We start from the raw sequence: 18,756 nt of genomic DNA on the forward strand, positions 1-18,756 counted from the left end.
CATTGCTGCTCCATGCTTCAGTGCTAAACTAATTAACTGCCTGGGCTTTGGTTGCAGACATCAGGCTTAAATGTTTCATGTCTTAATGTTAGTTTCAGCTCAGGATTCCTTTGCTAAGGACAATCTACAATTGCTCTGTTCCTGTAGCTAAAAATATCTGACACTTTTATAAACTGAAGGTGCCATCATTACAAATTGAATAAATCCAGTGTTTGTAACCTAATCAAATGTTGTTATTTACAGCTATTTTTGCTGGTTATATTTTATATTTTGACTACAATATTTCTTATTTTAAGGCAATATAATATAAGTATCCTACAGGAGATTCCCTGGCTAAGGTTATATTCATACAAAAGTTGCCTGTGATGCGCAAGACCTTTGCACCTCAACTTAGTAAAGTGCATACAACAAATAATACAAGAATGTATAATAATAAATAAAAATACAACAACAAATAAATGAAATGGCATTTTTCATTCTTATGAAGAAAAATTATTATTCTTATCAAAAAAAGATTATTTTGAAGACAGGAAGATAGTGTCAAGATAAATACCAATATTATAGATCTCTGAGAATAGGTAATGAAACTGTGTGCACAAACATCTAATGCCTTACATAATGTACAGTGACATGTACAGTAGCACAAGTTTTTCATAAATTTAAGTTTAACATTTTTTTCCCAAAACATTTTATTCATGAAGCAGGTTAAAACTTTTCTAAAGTCCTGGGAGAGTATATGTGCATTTCCATCACTGAGTATGTGCAAAGCAAATAATTTCTGGTAGTTAAAGTAGTTTGCCCATGAAAGAAAGTTCTCATAATTTAATCCCACAGTGATGTTTACACAATAAAAGACCATTTTCACCTCCCCCCCCCCCCCCTTACTTTACAATTTTATTTAGTTTTATGGCTGTTTTACCTCCTATAACTCATTGGTGGTCAATGTAAAACTCCAGTGTGGACGGGACTCTCTCAGCAGAAACTTCGTGATCCCACTAGTGCTGTGAGATGCTGTGTGCTAACAATGTGCTCAGATTTTCATGGTCCAGGTTTATCTTCACTTTTATTTAGCTTCTGAACAATCACTATTATCTGACACATAGAAAAAGAGACAGGTCAGAGATAAGAGATCCATGAGATAGAAATAACACACAATAACACACTGTCAATTCTGCTACATCTCAGCTATAACACACACCTCTCCTGGATGAAGACCATATCTGTAGCTTGTAGAGTAAACCCTGCATGCTGCTTGCCAGCAGAAAGTATCTGTCTGTGAGATGGTCTTGTAATGGAGGTGAGGGGAGGGGGGGGGTTGGATGCAGAGTTCACTGTAGTGTGCAGATAGGAGAATCTATTCCTGAGGAGAAACTTCCCTGCCCGACCATAGTCAGAAGAATTTACAGCCGGATCCCTAGGCAACTGAAATTGTATATGGCAGGACTGATAGAGACAAGTTGGAATTATATCTGTGAAATGGTGTATTTTTGTTAATTACATTAAATTGGAGAATGTGGTATTTTGTTATCCTAGGTGTATTTTATATATATTTTATCTTCGTGGGAATACTCCTTTAAACAGTTGCTCTGCAGTACTATAACAGACAAGTCTTATTTATTTTTTATAGTTTATGGACATGAGCATTACCCACACACTGCCTTTACTAATCTTTAACCCTAACTTATACAAGAGAAAAGCATACAGCAGCCTACAGCATACTATCCCCCCCCTCCCCCAAGAAAAGAATGCAGTGAATAAATAACATACTGGAAAGGGACGATTTTGGATCAAGTACCAGTTAATTCCTTAACGCTCCATGAGGTAGGTACAAGCAACAAAAAATTGCCAAATCAGAGGATATCAATCCTACAGTTCATCAAGATACACAAACATCTACCAGCATGGCAGTGAACATCTAAAACTTAATGGGGCACATTTACTTACCCATCCCATTAACGCCGCCGATCCAGAATGTCCGATGAGGATTCGGAGCTGCTGCGATTCACTAAAACCGTGCGTCCAATTTCCTGCATGTGTCGCTTCCCCACTGAGGTCCGCTGGAGTTCACCTTCTTCTTCCCAGTGCATGTAAGTGCTGATCTTGCAACACAATTTGGTTTTTAAATTCCGTGGTTTGTCCCAATCAGTCGGGTTGTCCTACGGCCACGCCCCCCAATTTGTGTTGCATGAAAGCCGGCGCTGATGCGCCACAATCTGATCGCGCCAAAAACCCGGGGCAATTCATCGCAAAACAGAAAAATTTGGGAAATCTGACGGAAATGCGTCCAACGGACCCTTAGTAAATGTGCCCCAATATTTTACTTGGTATTCATTAAAATAACGATAACACTATTCACCCAGATTATAGATGCAAAATCGTAAGCACCTATACTAAATACCACAACACTTCACACCTGTGATATGTAGTTTTACATCTAGCAGACACTGTCATAAAGAGACAAATACAGCTGGCGACTAAGTAGTTCTTACCAGTTCTGACAGGGAGTGAACATTGCATCAACACCTAATGCTGTCCCTAACAGTGTCCCTAACAAAAAATAAATCACAGCTCTCGCCCTGATAAGAGCAGTACCCAAAGTTTGCCCTCTTCTAAAACACCCCGCATCCCCCCTCCCTGACGCGTTCCTCCTCCTTCGGATACATCAGACAGATTATGGTTGAAATGCTTGCAAATATCAAGTGGGACCCCGTTAATAACAGGGTATCCCTCAGGGTGTGCTACAATAGGTGAACCTGCTGCAGAGACCCTGTCCGTGATCCCTTTGTGGTCTTGTAGGGATAATGCCCCTGTGTGAGCGGATCATATGACCAAACAGGGGAGGGTGTTCCGTAGCCGATCATCATGGATACATGACGCTACCAAGGTAGATAGCATTGGCTATCCGCTATTGATAAAGGCAGCTTAAAACGGCTGGCTTTAACAAAACAAACGGCATATACATAAGCAGGCTAGATTATAACTAGTCACAGTGTCGTGACCATTTAGCCTGGTGAGCTGTGAAAAAACAAAAAAAAATGGGGTGCGACACAAGCTGAGCGATGGAGGAAGTAAACTTAAGGTTTTATTGTTTTTATAGCCCCCCAAGGCCTGATATATTGTTTTTTTAAATGCTGGACAACCCCTTTAAGGATGTGTGAAAATGGCCTCCAGGCTGAGCCCTCTTCATACAGACTGGGTGTATGGTGGCACTGATCATGGGTGTTAAGTGTTTAAATGCCAGTGTGAAAGCAGAGACATTTAAAGCCTGGCAGCGCATGGGCACTGCCATATTGACAGGGATTGTCACTCCATGTGATATCATCAGGGAACTACTAACCACTGACATGGCAGCCTGGAATCTGTATGAGACTCAAGGGATTGTCATTTCTGAAGTAAATCTACCATCAATAAATCCACCATATGCTGCAATACAGCAGGAACAATCAGACCTTCTAGGGTTAAAGTACCTTAGGACCTCTGCAAACAAGGTGAAAAGTATAAAAACGTAAAACAAAATTTTACCCACTTTCCCTAGAACTGATATTAAAATAAACAAATAAAATCATAAACATGTTAGGTATCGCCATATCCAAAAAGTCCCAATTTAACAAAACATAAAAATTGTTATTTCCAGAAGTGAACCCCGTAAATGAATATACTGCCCAAATGTCCAAAATACCACTTTTTCTCCATTTTAAAAAGCATAAAAATTTTTACTAAAAGTGATCAAAAGTCCATTTAGTCATAGTAGCCATTAAAACGTCATGACAACTTACACAGCTCTGTACCCCAAAGTATGAAAAAGTTATTAGCGTCAATGCAGAAAACTTTTCGTACAGGATTTAATTTTTTAAAAACATATTAAAACACAATAAAACCTGAATAAATTTGGTATGCCCATGAGAGTAGTGACCCAAAGAATAAAAGACACAGGTTACTTGGAGCACAGTGAAAGCTGTAAAAGAAAATCAATTTCACTCGATTTGGAATTTTTTTCCAGCTTTCCATAACATGGCAAAAAAAATGAAATACTAAGACTAGGAAGTACAATTTGTTATGCAGAATACAAGTCCTCATAAAGAATCTTGTAAAATATGATGGAACAATCAGATTTGGGGAACACTCTGTGTGCTAGGCTATCATTAGTGGTTTAAAGTACAGATAATATAAAATGAACTGCCACTACAATGGTATTATGTGACAAAAAATGGTCAATGTGCTGTACATGAAATCAACACATTGGCCCACATTTACTAAAGTGTTTGCATCAGTTTTCTGTCTGACTTAGCACTAGAAAGAATGTAAAAACTACTGGCACATGTATTTATAAAGTCAGAAAAATGTGCACTAAAAGGGGTGTGTTAGTGCTAAGTCGGACCATACGTCACAATTCAGTCCGACGTGCACCACAATTGTGTATGCGCCACAATTTTGCAGTATGAACGAAGTGCACAAAAAATGGTGCATTCTGCTGAAGCATTGCAGGGGGCGCCAGATTCATGAAGAATCTAGTGCAGTGATAGCGAACCTTTTAGAGACAGAGTGCCCAAACTTCAACCCAAAATCTAATTACTTATCGCAAAGTGCCAGTACGGCAATTTAACCAGAAAACTGACGGTTTAGTTTAGAATCAATTTACACAGGACTGCCTGAGCTTGGATTCCAGCAGTCCTATACACACTGAAACGCCACTTTTACACCATTTTACATCACATAAAAGAGTAATAAAAAGTTATCAAAAGGTCACGCAGTCCTAAAAATGGAAGCAATGAAAACAACGGCTCATTAAGCAAAAAAATCACACCTCCCCAGCTCCGTGCACTAAAGATATTAGCGTCACAAGATGGCGAAACTATTTTCTTTTTCGTACACTGTTTTAATTATAGAAAAAGCATTAAAACACAATAAAACCTACAAGTCTGGTATCACTGTGATTTTACCGAACCAAAGAATAAAGGAGACAAATGATTTGGAGCGCACAGCGAAAGTATTAAAATCCAGCTTCCCAGTACACGACATGGAATAATAAATAAATGAGAAGTAAAATATGTTACGCAAAAAATAAGCCCTCACACAGGTATATACAAATGCACATATAAATTTATAATATAATATGCATATACATAAATACATACATAAAAATACTTGTTACTTGCTCAGGTGTCTGTTGTTCCGGGGGGGGGGGGGGGGTAATGCAGCAATGTAGCGGGCAGATCGGGCTGGGGTTCGGGTGGGGGGGGGCTTGTAGTAGCGGGCGCAGTTTGTGCAGTGACTTTCGGGCCGGTTGCGGGCGGAGTTTTATTGTAGGTGCGGGAGCGGGCAGGAAATCAGCCTCCTGCTGATCTACTATGCCCCGTGGATGCGCTGAATTAAAAAAATAAATACACTCACCTCAGACTCCGCGTTCCTCCGGCTGATCACTGCACCGCACACGGAGTAAGGTTCCCCAGCGCTGGCAGCGTAATGACATCATTATGCTGACATCATTACGCTGACATCATTACGCTGCCAGCGCTGGGACGCTTACCGTCCTGTGTGCTGCTGTGATAAGAGTGACAGCAGGCAGTGTCGGCGCCCTGCTCTGTCATGGCTGTTAGCAGTATCGGAGCACAGCTCCACAGCCATGACAACCAGGTGTGGACAGTGATTGTCCGCACCTGGCAGTGGTTGGGAGGATGGGGCGCGTGCCAGCAGTGAGGGCTCTGCGTGCCCTCTCTGGCACGCGTGCCATAGGTTCGCCACCGCTGATGTGTAGTGTATGTAGAAATCTTCCAAAAAAAAACATTTCAGATTTATAGTCACTAATGGCTAAATTTTTTTTGTTGGATCCAATAAATATTCAATGTTTTAAGTGTTAAATCAAAGGCATAGCACATTTACTATAAGAAAGAAAATCTCAGTTTTAAAATATGTATAGTTACCAGTCATGTCTAAATCTATATTTAGAAGCCTGGCCTCGTATAAGTTTAATCCATATGCACGAGCGGCTCCAGGTTTCAATAGGCCCCTGGACTTTGAAACACTTTGAAATAAAAATGTTCCCTGTTCCCTAAAATATTTCCTAGATTATCATACCAAAGAACCCCCTTATGGGTTTTTTTCTATTAAGCCCCTATTGTAACAGACCTGTCCAGCAACAGTGCAACCACAACCAGGCTTGGCGCTAACTGACATTCCCTGAGAGACCCTACAAGCCAGGAGGACTTACTTCGTCTGGCAGATGCTGGCTGGTGGAGCAGACAGATAACAGGAATTCGGATATAGACCACAAGTCTGACACAGGGGGTCACACTGGGAGATACATGACACTGATGGACAACAGATACAGACAGACAACCAGAGTCGGCCAAAACCGGGTCAAAACCAAGATGGCGGTAAAGGTACAGAATTAGATAGCAATAGAATGTTCGGTGAGCATAGATGGTCAAATAACACAGAGTAGCAAACAAAACAGCAAAAGCACTAGATAGCAAAGAAGAATGAAAAACTATCAAGGTCTGATGGGAGTAGGCAGGTATATAACGCAGTTCCTGGACACGCCACCAGCAGAAGACTGGAGCAGCTGTCAATCAGGCTAGTAACCCTTGCTGAACAGGACTGAACTGCAAGAGCAGGGGGTGGCTCTATCAATCCAAACACAGGAACATAAGACACAGTTAACACACAAGAAACAAACAAATTAACGCCACTTATTCTGCCAACTGCGGGACTTTCTTTTTGTCAAGGACGTTAACGTTACAGTTACAGGTAGTTTCATGCTTCTGAGGGCAACTGTCTGGAAGCTTGGTTTCCTAAAAGCCTTAACATTTTTCTTATCCTGACCAGTCATAAAGTGTCACTTCTAATAGTTTCCATATCTTCTTTTGTTATAGAAGGGCATAACAAAAACTGTATAGAAGGTATCTAGGTATCCATTCTCCATGGTGTTACATGTATGAGGCTTCTTTAAATAATGGTAGGGCATGTTGAAAACAAAGTTTACACCATTGCTTTTTTCTATTATGCTCTTCTGTTTTAGAAGAGAATAATGGAAACTATAAATGGAAGCTGAACAGAAGGTCTTCCATTTTCTGAGTCTTACAAATATAAATACCATTTTATACATCTTTAATAAATAATGTCCCTATATGACCTTTTCACAAATACCTACATTATACAATTACATGATCATACAAAAAGAGAAATATACACATCCATATTATTACACACACCTATTAGCCATTTAGCATTGGATAACATTTTTCTAAATAAACTAAAACAACCAGAAGAACAGTTAGACTTCATGCAGATGGTCCCATGCTCACCCAGGCCACACGGCCGGAATGGGAAGGAAGGAGGAATAAGTGCTCCTTACCCCTCTCCATAAACATCCAGGGGCCGCGCCATATTCCTGCAAAATATGTCCCACTGTGCTCACCACACCATGGATACCATAGTCCTCTAGATGAGTTTTGCGGCCAGATAACCGCCCCCATAACCATTATGTGCTTGAGGCCTTTAACTGAAGAAGCCTTCGGTAATACTTTGTTGCTCCCCTTGGGGGCAGAGTTTCCATAAACATCCATACCTAGAGGGGTTCATTGTATGAATTTGAATAGAAAATGGAGAACAATTAAACAAAAATTGCAAAATGGAGGTATTCTATGTAAAAAGAAAAATATATAATTATGGAAAGTTAAAAAAAAGGACAAAAAATGTTGCAAGAAGTAAAGAAGTAATTCAGTCTTGTTTCACCTTAGGGAGGCATCTTTTTATCTATGTATAAAAAGAAAATAACTGGTTAGATATATTTTAGAATTTTAACCCCTTAACAATGTGGCCTTTTTTGTTTTTTCATTTCCATTTTTCACTCCCCACCTTCAAAAATGTATAACTTTTTTATTTTTACAGGTAAAAAGCTCTGTGAGGGCTTGTTTTCTGCATAACAAATTGCACTGTGGGAAAATTGCAGATGCAGTAAAAATGGTGAAAAAATTGCATTTGCAACGTTTTCTTGTGGGCTTAGATTTTACGGCTTTCACTGTGCGCCACAAATGACATGTCGACTTGGGTTGGTGCAATCACCAAATTTGTATGAGTTTTGTAATACACTTACAAAAATTAAAACTCCTATACAAAATTTTTTGGGGTTTTGCCATCTTCTGGCGCTAAAACTTTTTCATACTTTAGTTTACATAGCTGTGGCTAGTGTCATTTCTCCCGACTTTTGATGACGTTTCAAATGCTACCATTTTTAGGACTGTACAACCTTTGATCACTTTTTATTGAATTTTTTATATTTTTCAAAATGACAAAATAGTGTCATTTTCGACTTTGGCCGCTATTTTCTGTTACAGGGTTAAATGCAGTAACGTTAAATGGGCAATACCTAATGTATTTATGATTTTACTGTTATTTATTTGACTTCTAGGGAAATGAGGGTGATTTGAATTTTTTGTTTTTTCTAATATAATTTTTTAAAACTACCATATAGCAGTATATGGGGATTTTCCTCCTCATTTATTACAATGTGTAAATCGCACATTGTAATGAATGAGTTAAACCAAGGCCTTCATGGTAACTGATTGCCGCCGTCCAATGAAGTCACAGGAAACGATGATCTTCACCAAGATGGCGGTGCTCATACGGTGCCATTTCTTTGAAGCTGCCGGTGGCAATGGACATGTTAACACCCGCGACGGGATCACACGGGTGTTACCAGTAAGTGTTTGCCTGTGAGCCCTCTACATGCAACCGTACCCGACGAGCACCAAAGTTCAAAATTATAAGACACTTAACATAATTGCCTCAAGTATAGACTATCTAGCATTGTAAGGTTACTTGTTTCATTATTATTTTAAAAATGTTATAGATATATAAAAAAAACCTATAAGAAAAGAAAATCTCCAAAACAATTGACAAAAAAATATGAATATATTAAGTTACATATGGATAAATACCACTGGGCCGATTCAAAGAACAGTTATTTTTTATTTTATTAAAAAACTTATCTTTAGTCATCTGGTTGTAGTAGGTCACAAAGGAATTTGGTGTCTGAAAGTCCAGGTCAATTTTTGCAGTTCTGGTCTACTCTTTTGAAAATTATATCTTTGGAACTTCCATACCTATCATAACAATTTTTAGTTTGTTTTTTTTATTACATGTAACACTTTAAATTGATAGGATAGTTTTAATTTTACTGTATAGAATTAGCATATAAATGGCCATAAATGTGAAAAATTAAGCTTTTTTGTCATTTTTAACATTAAAGTTTTTTCAAAGATATTATAATGGAATTTCATGGGGTTTTTTTTGTAAAACTTTATTTTATTTCAGTATGTTTCTTTAAATGAAAGGTGCCTGCCCCGTTGACCTGTATGAACCAATTCCCATATAAACTTTCTGGGCCATATCTTTTTAAGAGGGAAGCAGATTTTAAAAAACTAAGTAATCAAAGTAAACAAGAACACATCAGTAATAGAGATATAATTCAACACTTTCTACTTGGTGACAACACGCATGCGCTGAGTAAGCTTAACTGTGATGCAACCGCCCAGTAAACATGACGCAAACGCTGCGTAAACGTGAGGCAAATGCAGCATTACGGTGATGCAAATGTGCATAAACGTGACACAAATGCTGTGCATGCATAAATGTACACAGACACTAGGTAAGCGTAACAGTGACGCGAGCATCGCGTAACTGTGACACAAACGCCGCATAAACACAAAACTGGCGAAACATTGTGATTATGTAAACGCAATGTCAACATAATGTAAGCATAAGCGTAACCGGGACACAAACGCCGCATAAACACAAAACTGGCGAAACATTGTGATTATGTAAACGCAATGTCAACATAATGTAAGCATAAGCGTAACCGGGACACAAATGCTGTGTAAGCATAACCGTGATGCAAACGCCGCGTGAACACAACGACCAGCAAAACCGGTGAAACATTGTGATTATGTAAACGCAATGTCAACGGAATATTAGCGGAATGTGTGTGAACACAGCCTTTAGATGAACATAGTAAAAAAACCACAGCTCAATATTCATAATATCTTCTCTGACATTGCCTGCCATTGATTGGACAGTATGAGAGAAGATTAGCACAACACACGCCTCCAGCCCCAGCCCCGGCTCCACCTCTCTGACCAAACACAGATTATAATGGTTGGGACTAATAACTCCGGAAGTGTGGAGGCTAAAAAGGAAAGTTCCCCTGAATCTGTGTAATAGTCCTTACAGTATGCTGATCTACACATGTGCGTTGTGGTGAAAGCTCCTCTTTAACTATTCGTTACATATCAACAGGATATGCCACTGATAGAGGATAGATGTGGGTCCCACTACTTGGATCCACACCTGCCTCGGGAACAGAGGTTTCTTGATTAACTTCTTAAGACCCTGGCATAGTTGCAAAAATGCACCTAAAAAGTCCCCTAAAAAAAATTACAAATCCTGAAAAAAACTGATCAAAATAAAGATACATGCCCCGCATGGTCTAATTTCTGTCTGGGATTTTTTTTCTCAAAATGCATTAAAAGTCCCAGTACATACATGAGCGGAGGACTGGATTGACTGTGAGACTTTTAATGAGACTTTTTGCAAAACTAGATTAATGAAGAGGTGGAAATAGTCCTGTGAGACTTTTTAATAGTGAAAAGTCTCCAAAAAACTCAATGCGACTTTTTTATGCCCAAAAAACCAGGAAAACCAATAATAAATAACCCCCAATGTCACTATGTAATAGGAAAGTCTAAGACAAGATGATTCATATCATAATGTTATTCTGTCAACAAGTGAATCAGTACAAGATATAGCTTTGTACAGTTTTAGGGTCCATGCACACAAACGTGTGCCTGCCCGGCTGTAGTAATAATAATAATAATTCTTTATTTATATAGCGCACACAGATTACGCAGCGCTGCACAGGCATGTCAAATTACGTCAGATGCGCTGGAGAGTAGGGCCCCTTTCACACTTGCGTTGTAGATCACGTCAGAGTTTGATCAGGGTGCGATCAGGGTGCGATCAGGGTTTGGTCAGTGAAAAACTGACATTTTGCATCAGAGTTCAATCAGTTTTCAGTCAGAGTTTGTTCTGTGTCTCAGTTTTTCACGCGCATTTTCAATGCAATTTCAATGCAATTTTTTATGCGTATTTCTCTCTCCATAGACTTGTATGCGTTTTTCACGCCCCTGACTTGCAAAAGTAGAGCATGCTGAAACGCGTGTTAAAAAAAAGCGCGCGTGCGAGTGAAAAAAAATGCAAGTCTGAAAAAGCCCATTGATTACAATGGATCAGAGTGCAATGCAAGTTCTGCGCGTCAAAAGCATGCGCAGAACACGAGCATTAAAAACGCAAGTGTGGAAGGGGCCTAGGAGAAGCAAGGGCTTCTCAACCCTCCTCTCTCCATTGAGAATAGTTGTGCACGGACGTTCTTACGGCCAAAGATAGAGCACATTCTTATTATTTGCGGCCACAGCACGGTACGGTGAGCACCCAAACGCCAAAGACAACTATTCTATTGGGAACGTATATGTAGCCATATATATGTCCCCCATATGTTAGTGTGCATGGACCCTTATTCTTACTAGAAGATAGCCGTTATGCAAGTATTCTAAAGTATCAGTAGTATCAGGAAATTACTAAGGAAATACATATTAATAGCAATAAGAAGACTTCAGGGAACCTGGGTTTTTTCCTCATATCAGGTTCTGTCTTATCTGCCACTATTCTGGAAATTTCCATAGTTTGTAATATGATTTGATGTCCCTAATTGCAGCACTCACTATCTACAAAGGCTATAAGGAAAACTTGCTGATGATAGCTGCAGACACATTAAGCAATTTTCACCTCACTGTTTTCTGAATAAATACTATTAATGACTTATCTTTTGGATTAGTCATAAATGTTAATCCACCATATTTAGCAGTCAGCTGTTTAACAATGCAGATGGAACCAGAAACAGACAGAAGATGCAGCTCTTATTCACTTCAATGGGAGCTGCGTTTGTCTTTCTGCTTCTGTCTCAGTCCTTGTTGTCAAACAGCTTAACTGACTGGGGTGCTGGGTGTTACACCCACCACTGGTCACCAATAAATTACCTATATTAAAGATAGGAGATAATTTGTATTTACCCAGAAAGAAAACATTTAAATAATTTCATGCAAGAATTATATTTTGTGCTTTAAAAACAGTGAATTTAAGAAAAACGGAGTTTACTATCCCATACTCTGCATCATGAACAGATAGTAGAATTGTCATTATTTTGGAACTAATTGCATCACACGGTACTTTGAAGCAATGGGGGCAGATCTCAAGCCAAGACAGTTAGACCAGGAAATTCCGCTGATATATTTAGGTCAGGAAACACAGTCTGTATATCTATCAGAACTAAGCTGTTTGTTCTGAAATATCCTCTGAATATACAATGGCACAAATTTATACAATTTTTCATATGCAACTATTTCCATATCTTATGTAATGCAGAGTGATTGCTCATGATTGGACATCTCTCAAAGTGGACCATAGCAGTGAGTTCCCATACATAAGTCACTATGCAAATCTAGTAATTTTATTGCCTGTTTCTGAGGTGTTAAAATATGTAAATAATTGTTTACTAAGTTATGTCATTGAAATGTTTTTACAAGATATAGTTCTGCGGTTTAATATTTCGTAGCCAGTGATGAGTGTATTTGGAGAATAATTTTTTCATGTTTTTGTCATTAGTTAGATGAGAAACATACTTTTTTGTTTTCTTGTAAAAATCCTTCACTTGCATGGCAACAGTGATTATAGAATACATACCAAAGTTACCTTTTTCCTTTAAACATAAACATTATAGGAAGATTTATCACTTCTTCTTCTTCGCTGTTTTTCATGCAAAACTATACAAGGGCAGACCGGGCATAGTTTTGCCTGGTAGTCGTGCCGCCAGCCGGATACATCAAGGGGCCTAATCTCCCCCTATGTAATCAGAAATCTTTTAAAAAGTTTTTCCAGAAGCAAATTCTGACAAAACAAATTTCTTAACAAATCAGTAGTTGACACATTTGTCTGCATACCTTAAAGATTCACCACCATGTCACAGACCATAAAAAAATCACATTTGTAAGGGTTATTTTATGGACCAAATAGTAGTTAAAACGCAATTAATTGGAGTCACAGTAGGCTGAACCCCACGTTAAGATTAAACTACAGACAATTGATACCAAATAAGCTTCCCAGCAGTAAAAAAATGGGGAGTTGATCCACCTTACTGCTTGCGTTCTGCCCTTGCACATGTCCACAGATGGTGGGTCACTGCTAAGCTCAGTAAATGGCTGGGTATATACTTCCTGCCCATTGAGAGAGGAGAAGTAGAGACCAGTCCAAACTTGGGTAGGGTTGAAGCAGGACTAGTGGGGGATCACTGTGGTAATTATCTGTTCTTTTTTAAGCTACTGTTTAGCCACCTGCTTAATGAATGTCTTATTAAAGTCGTTTGACCATTAGAGAATGTGTGGGTTTCTCTTGACACTATGTGGTTCAAAAACATATGTGGAGATAATCATTTTTGAGACAGTGAACAGTTTTAGGCAACAGGTCAGTAAACCTTAAAATATATTTCCCAATTATCAAAATTGTTCTTTTCTCAGTGTCTTCAATTGTAACTAATAAATTGTGATTAAATAGGTCATTAATGATAAATCTTAAAAGTGTTTGTTGTGTTTTATGTAAATGTCATTTTCCTATCAAACTATTGAGTATTTTCGCATTAATTTGGGAACAATACAATAAACAAGGGAATTTTCTTTCCATCAAATACTATTGGTGAGATGTGAGTGGCCTTAAGTGCAATGATGATGACAACTAGATTAGTGTTATTAGGTCATCTAAGAGATGCCTAAATTAAAGACTTATAGGTGTCCAATTACCAGGAACGAGTATTGTATCCCTGTTATTAGTGCAACACATATGCTGCTGCAGTATATAATAGCAGGACATGGGGACAATTGGGATTGTGCTTAAGCTGGTCACACAGCTTGATTTCTTCCTATGATCTTATGATAGGGAAAATCGCTAAACCATGTAGTGGGCTACTAATGGGAATGTTTGATCACCGAAAAACAACCCCCACATGTTATAAAACTATGAATGAAGTGATCTCCTGGTTTTTAGATACTTGTGACACCACAGCTGAAATTTTACCATTGGGTAGCTGTTACTTGTGAGGCATCAGTAGCCAGTTTTAGTTATTTTATTAAATATTTGAGATAAATTAAGATGTGTGCAATATTAGCACATCCATCTCTGTTGATCATCACTTGTACAAGTTAGGTAAAAGCAGATACAGGCAGTCCCCGGGTTACGTACAAGATAGGTTCTGTAGGTTTGTTCTTGAGTTTGTATGTAAGTCGGAACTGTATATTTTATCATTGTAACCCCAGTCAAACTTTTTTTGGTCTCTGTGACAATTGGACTTTTAAAATGTTGGGTTGTTATAAGAATCAGGATTAACAATAAAGCTTCATTACAGACACCTTTGATAAATGTTATAGCTGTTTATTGTATCCTAAGACTAAAGTACAGTAAATTACCAAAATCCAAAGGTACATTTGTAAGTCAGGTGTTCTTAAGTAGGGGACCGTCTGTATATGTTGTGGTCTCCTTGTTAAATTGGTTTCCCTTTTATACTGCCATTCTTTACTTATCTTAGCAGTGTCATCTACAAAGTTCTCCTACGAGCAGGACCACTAAAGCCGGCCCAGCCCTATAATACAAATGTATTATAATGTTAAGTTATCATATCGTTTATGTATAGACTATCTATACCTGCTTTTATGTTGGCAGGCTTCTAAATGATCATTAGCTTAGCAAAGTAATAGCTAAAACATGGGCCTTATGTGAATTATGTATTAACACTTTCAGTTCCTCCCTCAGCTTACTTCCTCTTCTGGTTTGGTCAAAGTACAGGAGGCAGGACAACCTAGGGTGTAAGCACATTTGGAAATGGGCAGGATCAAGTTTCAGTCTGCTCTTACGAAAAGACCAGTATAGTAAGTACTACACGCTTGGTCTATAAGAGTCAGTTATGTACAGAAAAATACATCTGAAGGAAATAGTCGGGGAAGAGTATTCAGACACAACCCTAAAATGTCCAATGAGGAGAAACGCTTATGGATTCAATTGAAGAATCTCCTAATGCTCCTTTGTTTGGAAAAGTGTTTTTTTTCTCTCTCTTAGAATATGCATATAAGCGGTTAGAGAATGAATAAAAGATTGCCATGGAAAAAGCTAGCTGTCTCATTCACTGCATAATAATAGAAAGTGTGTCATCACACAATAACGGAAAACAAAGTTTGTCACCGGCGTGCGTCAGCTGTTGTGTCATCGAGGTGGCTGCATAGTAAGACGTTGGGAGCATGTGTCAAGTACTTTGCAGTTCACATGGTCAGTGTAAACAAGAGGTTGGCTTGGCTCCTCTGTCCAATCGGACTTTTTCATGGACTTTATAACTGCAGCATTCAAGTCCTGCAACTAAAAAAATACAAAGAGAAAATTAAAGCATATATTATAGTATTGACTTTGGTTATATTAGCCGAGCGACGGCTGGAAGGAAATGTCGAAATGTGTGTGTAAGAGGAGCTGAAAGGGGGAGATGCAAAGGAGGAACTAGAGCAAGAGAACTGTACTGTAATGTGATATTCAGAAAATCAGCTATCTAATCTCGCCTTCAAATTCCTTCCCCCCTCTCTGCATGACAGAAGGCAGTTTACTGTGTTGTAGCTGGAGGCAGTGTCTGTGAAGCTGGAGAGTAAGCAAAGGAGTCAGCCAGAATACCAGTGTGATCCACTCCACAGCTTCAATGCAACCCAGGCTTCTGCTTACTATTGTAGAGCCAAAAAAAATGTGAGGCTTTATGTGGGAAGCCCTGAGTAGGGAACTGATTTACATTACCCAAGCTAGCAGTCAGGCACAGCTCCTTGTCAGCAGACACTACTTTGGGGTTGGTTCACATGCCAGTCACGTCCACCCTTTGGAACAGTGAACAGCAACACCGGGGCTTCATCAAGTGATGAGAGCAGACGTCAAACTGCCCTATGAATATTGATGTGGAGGCTAGTCTGCTTTCGTAGAGGAGCAGAAGGAAGCAAGATGGCTGCCCTTTAGGATTTGTTAGAAAGGAGACCAGACTGTGTTTGCTGGATTTCTGCAAGGCAGAGGGACATTTAAGAGGTCAGAGTGCTATATTTATGCCCATACGTCCTTCCCTATCTTTCTCTTCCCTGTTTCTTTCTCACACTCTTGGAGACACATCTGTTTGTTCAGTGTGTGCAAGAATAAAGAGGAGAAAATACTGATCCTTCTCCAACATGGCTGACAAGTGTAGTTTCTAAATAATAAAGAGCCTTTTCTTTTTATGTTTTTCTCTCTTTCCAGTATGCTTTCTGTCTTTTACTTTGTGCTTGCTTTAGCTTGTTATTTGTTACATGTAACCTTTTGGGTGTGCTTTCTCAATGTTTCCTGTTCTGTGTATGAAAAAGTAACATCTACACAGTATTAAACTCTGCTTTAATTCACTTCTCATTTACAGTTCTAGGTTGTGTGTGCTTTTTATAGATTGCCTTTTATTTTATTTCTTTAGGTAGATTTTGTTTGTTGTTTTGCTTTTTTATGTAAGTGTTTTTTTCTTTTTTTTGGTGCCGTGTTACTAACCCCATACATTTTATATGGTCAGCCAACATACCATGTGACTAGATATGAGCAGACTTTAGAGAAAGACATCTTTCTCTGTTTTTCTTTCTGTCGCCCGGCATGTGTCTTTCAGCATACCTTGGACATTTTTTTAAAGCTGCATTCTGCCTTTGTGCTGCTGGTGAATCAGCTTTCCTTTACATAGCCGGTGAATGACAAGCAGACACAAAGGCAGGCACAGTCAAAAGGAAATAGATATAAGAGTCATAAACACACATTTTTTGTGTATTTTGTGAATTGTAAGGTTTGTATCCTTATTGATCCCTTTTTGAAAATTGATCTAATATTTATTTCCTTTTTGTTGTATTTGTAGAAATGGCATTCATTGAGAATGAGGTTGTGTTTTTGTTAGACTTCATTATGAAGCAGTAGTTGATTTTTGTCACCTCTAATGACAGTACGTATCAGATAAGCATGTGATAGCCGTATATGATCACTTGATATGTGTGAATATTTACGCCTGGTCATTACAGTGTTACAGTCCATTACAGATAATCCTATCTGTGCAGTAGGTTGCATGACTTGGGATGCTTAATGGCTTTACAAATCTATGGATAAATGATGGTGGCCTGTCCCACTTTAAATGGATAATAAAGACGAGGGGGAACCTCCATCTCAAATCCAATGAACAGTTCATTGTGACACCTAAGAAAATTCTTCAATGCAGTTGGTTTCGTCACACTTTGGCTGAACCATATAAAAAGTGAGGTAAGGCACAGCATTCATTCAGAAAACTGGATCCCCAGCTCATCTTCCAATAGTGTTTTTTCTCAATTCCCTGGGATTAAAAGATCTGTTTCCTGTTGCTAGCTAATGGAGGTTGTTCCATTTGCATCTTAATGGCTGTCTGCAGTACTGCATAGTAGGGAGGAACTATGCAGATGCAATTGTATATTTACATGTGTATTGCAACACAGGACTTTCATTTAGAACTGCTAATGTTTGGGATAAAAGGAAGAAAATATAAAGCCCTCAATGTCATTTCATTAGAATAAAGTGTCCATGGGGGAAACAGTAACACCTTGGGAAAGTTAATCCTTAATGGCAAGACAATGGGAATGGAAAGGTGTGTAAAATACATCAGTGTTTATAATCAGGCATCACTAATGTGCCTGGCGAGAGGTAGTTAACAACTGCTTTGTGCCTGCCTTTCACATGGTGATGTTATATCCACAATCAATGTATTTGGCTAACTTTAAAATATCTTATGAAAAAAGTAAATTGCATCAGAAAAACTGAATGTACATGACTCTGTCTTATGTATTATGCAAAGCTATGGGTGTTATCCAGAATGTTTTTGACACTTGGACTCATCAAGACAGTGCCATCTGCCCTGGGTATGGGCATGGTCCTAGCATTAGAAACATCTCTCATATTTGATTAGAAAGTTGTTGTTTTTATTTATGATGTATAGTATTGGCATTGTTTCTATGACTACTGGCACTCATCCAGAGCACTGAAACAGTCCTGATGCGGTGCGCATGGTCTTGGACTCTGGCATGTCAACATTGTTTAAAGAGCAGGCACCATGCGCCAGCTCAAAGCTTGTTGCGACGTTGCTATCTTGGATTGTCAGACTCAATGGTTTCACTTGGAGACTTAGGTTGCATCAATATGACAACTAAATTCTTGGGCAAGATAATTTTAATTTGTTTCTCAAAAATGTTTTTTTTTATTTTTTGCTTTTCTGTGTTTAAGTTCTTTTTTATGCTTGTTCTTGTCTTTCACTGCATAATAATCTACAGTGCCATCAAACATTCTATGAATTGGCATGAAAACTGTGTAGCGTAACCTTTATAGTTAACTGTATCCTGAGCTGATTTAAGGATAGTCACTTATGTTCATGGAACAGTGCTGCCAAGTAAATAGCATTGTCAGTGGTTATCTTTGGAAATAATTCTGCAAAACATTACCACAAATTGTTTTGACAGACTCATACTATCCTTACGTCTCATTGTGGTATATAATCACATGAAGGGCATACATCCAGAAGGCAGTTTCTTACCATCCACAAACTACTGCTTGCCAGAA

General features: G+C 38.6%; 1 protein-coding gene across 2 annotated transcripts in view; it reads left to right on the plus strand.

Annotated features, from left to right (window-relative positions):
- TET2 (tet methylcytosine dioxygenase 2) overlaps window positions 1-18,756 on the plus strand; it is a 98,132-nt gene that overhangs the window by 23,752 nt on the left and 55,624 nt on the right. Inside the window, exon 1 of one of the 2 annotated variants that reach the window (XM_072118905.1) lies at window positions 15,805-16,206. The exons of the other annotated variant lie outside the window; for it this stretch is intronic. The gene's annotated coding sequence lies outside the window, so the exon portion shown is untranslated. Of the gene's footprint in view, window positions 1-15,804; window positions 16,207-18,756 lie in introns of those variants that run through there. 2 annotated transcript variants of the gene reach the window in all.

This window comes from Engystomops pustulosus, chromosome 1 (assembly GCF_040894005.1).
Source record: "Engystomops pustulosus chromosome 1, aEngPut4.maternal, whole genome shotgun sequence".
In the NCBI taxonomy this organism is placed as follows: Eukaryota; Metazoa; Chordata; class Amphibia; order Anura; family Leptodactylidae; genus Engystomops; species Engystomops pustulosus.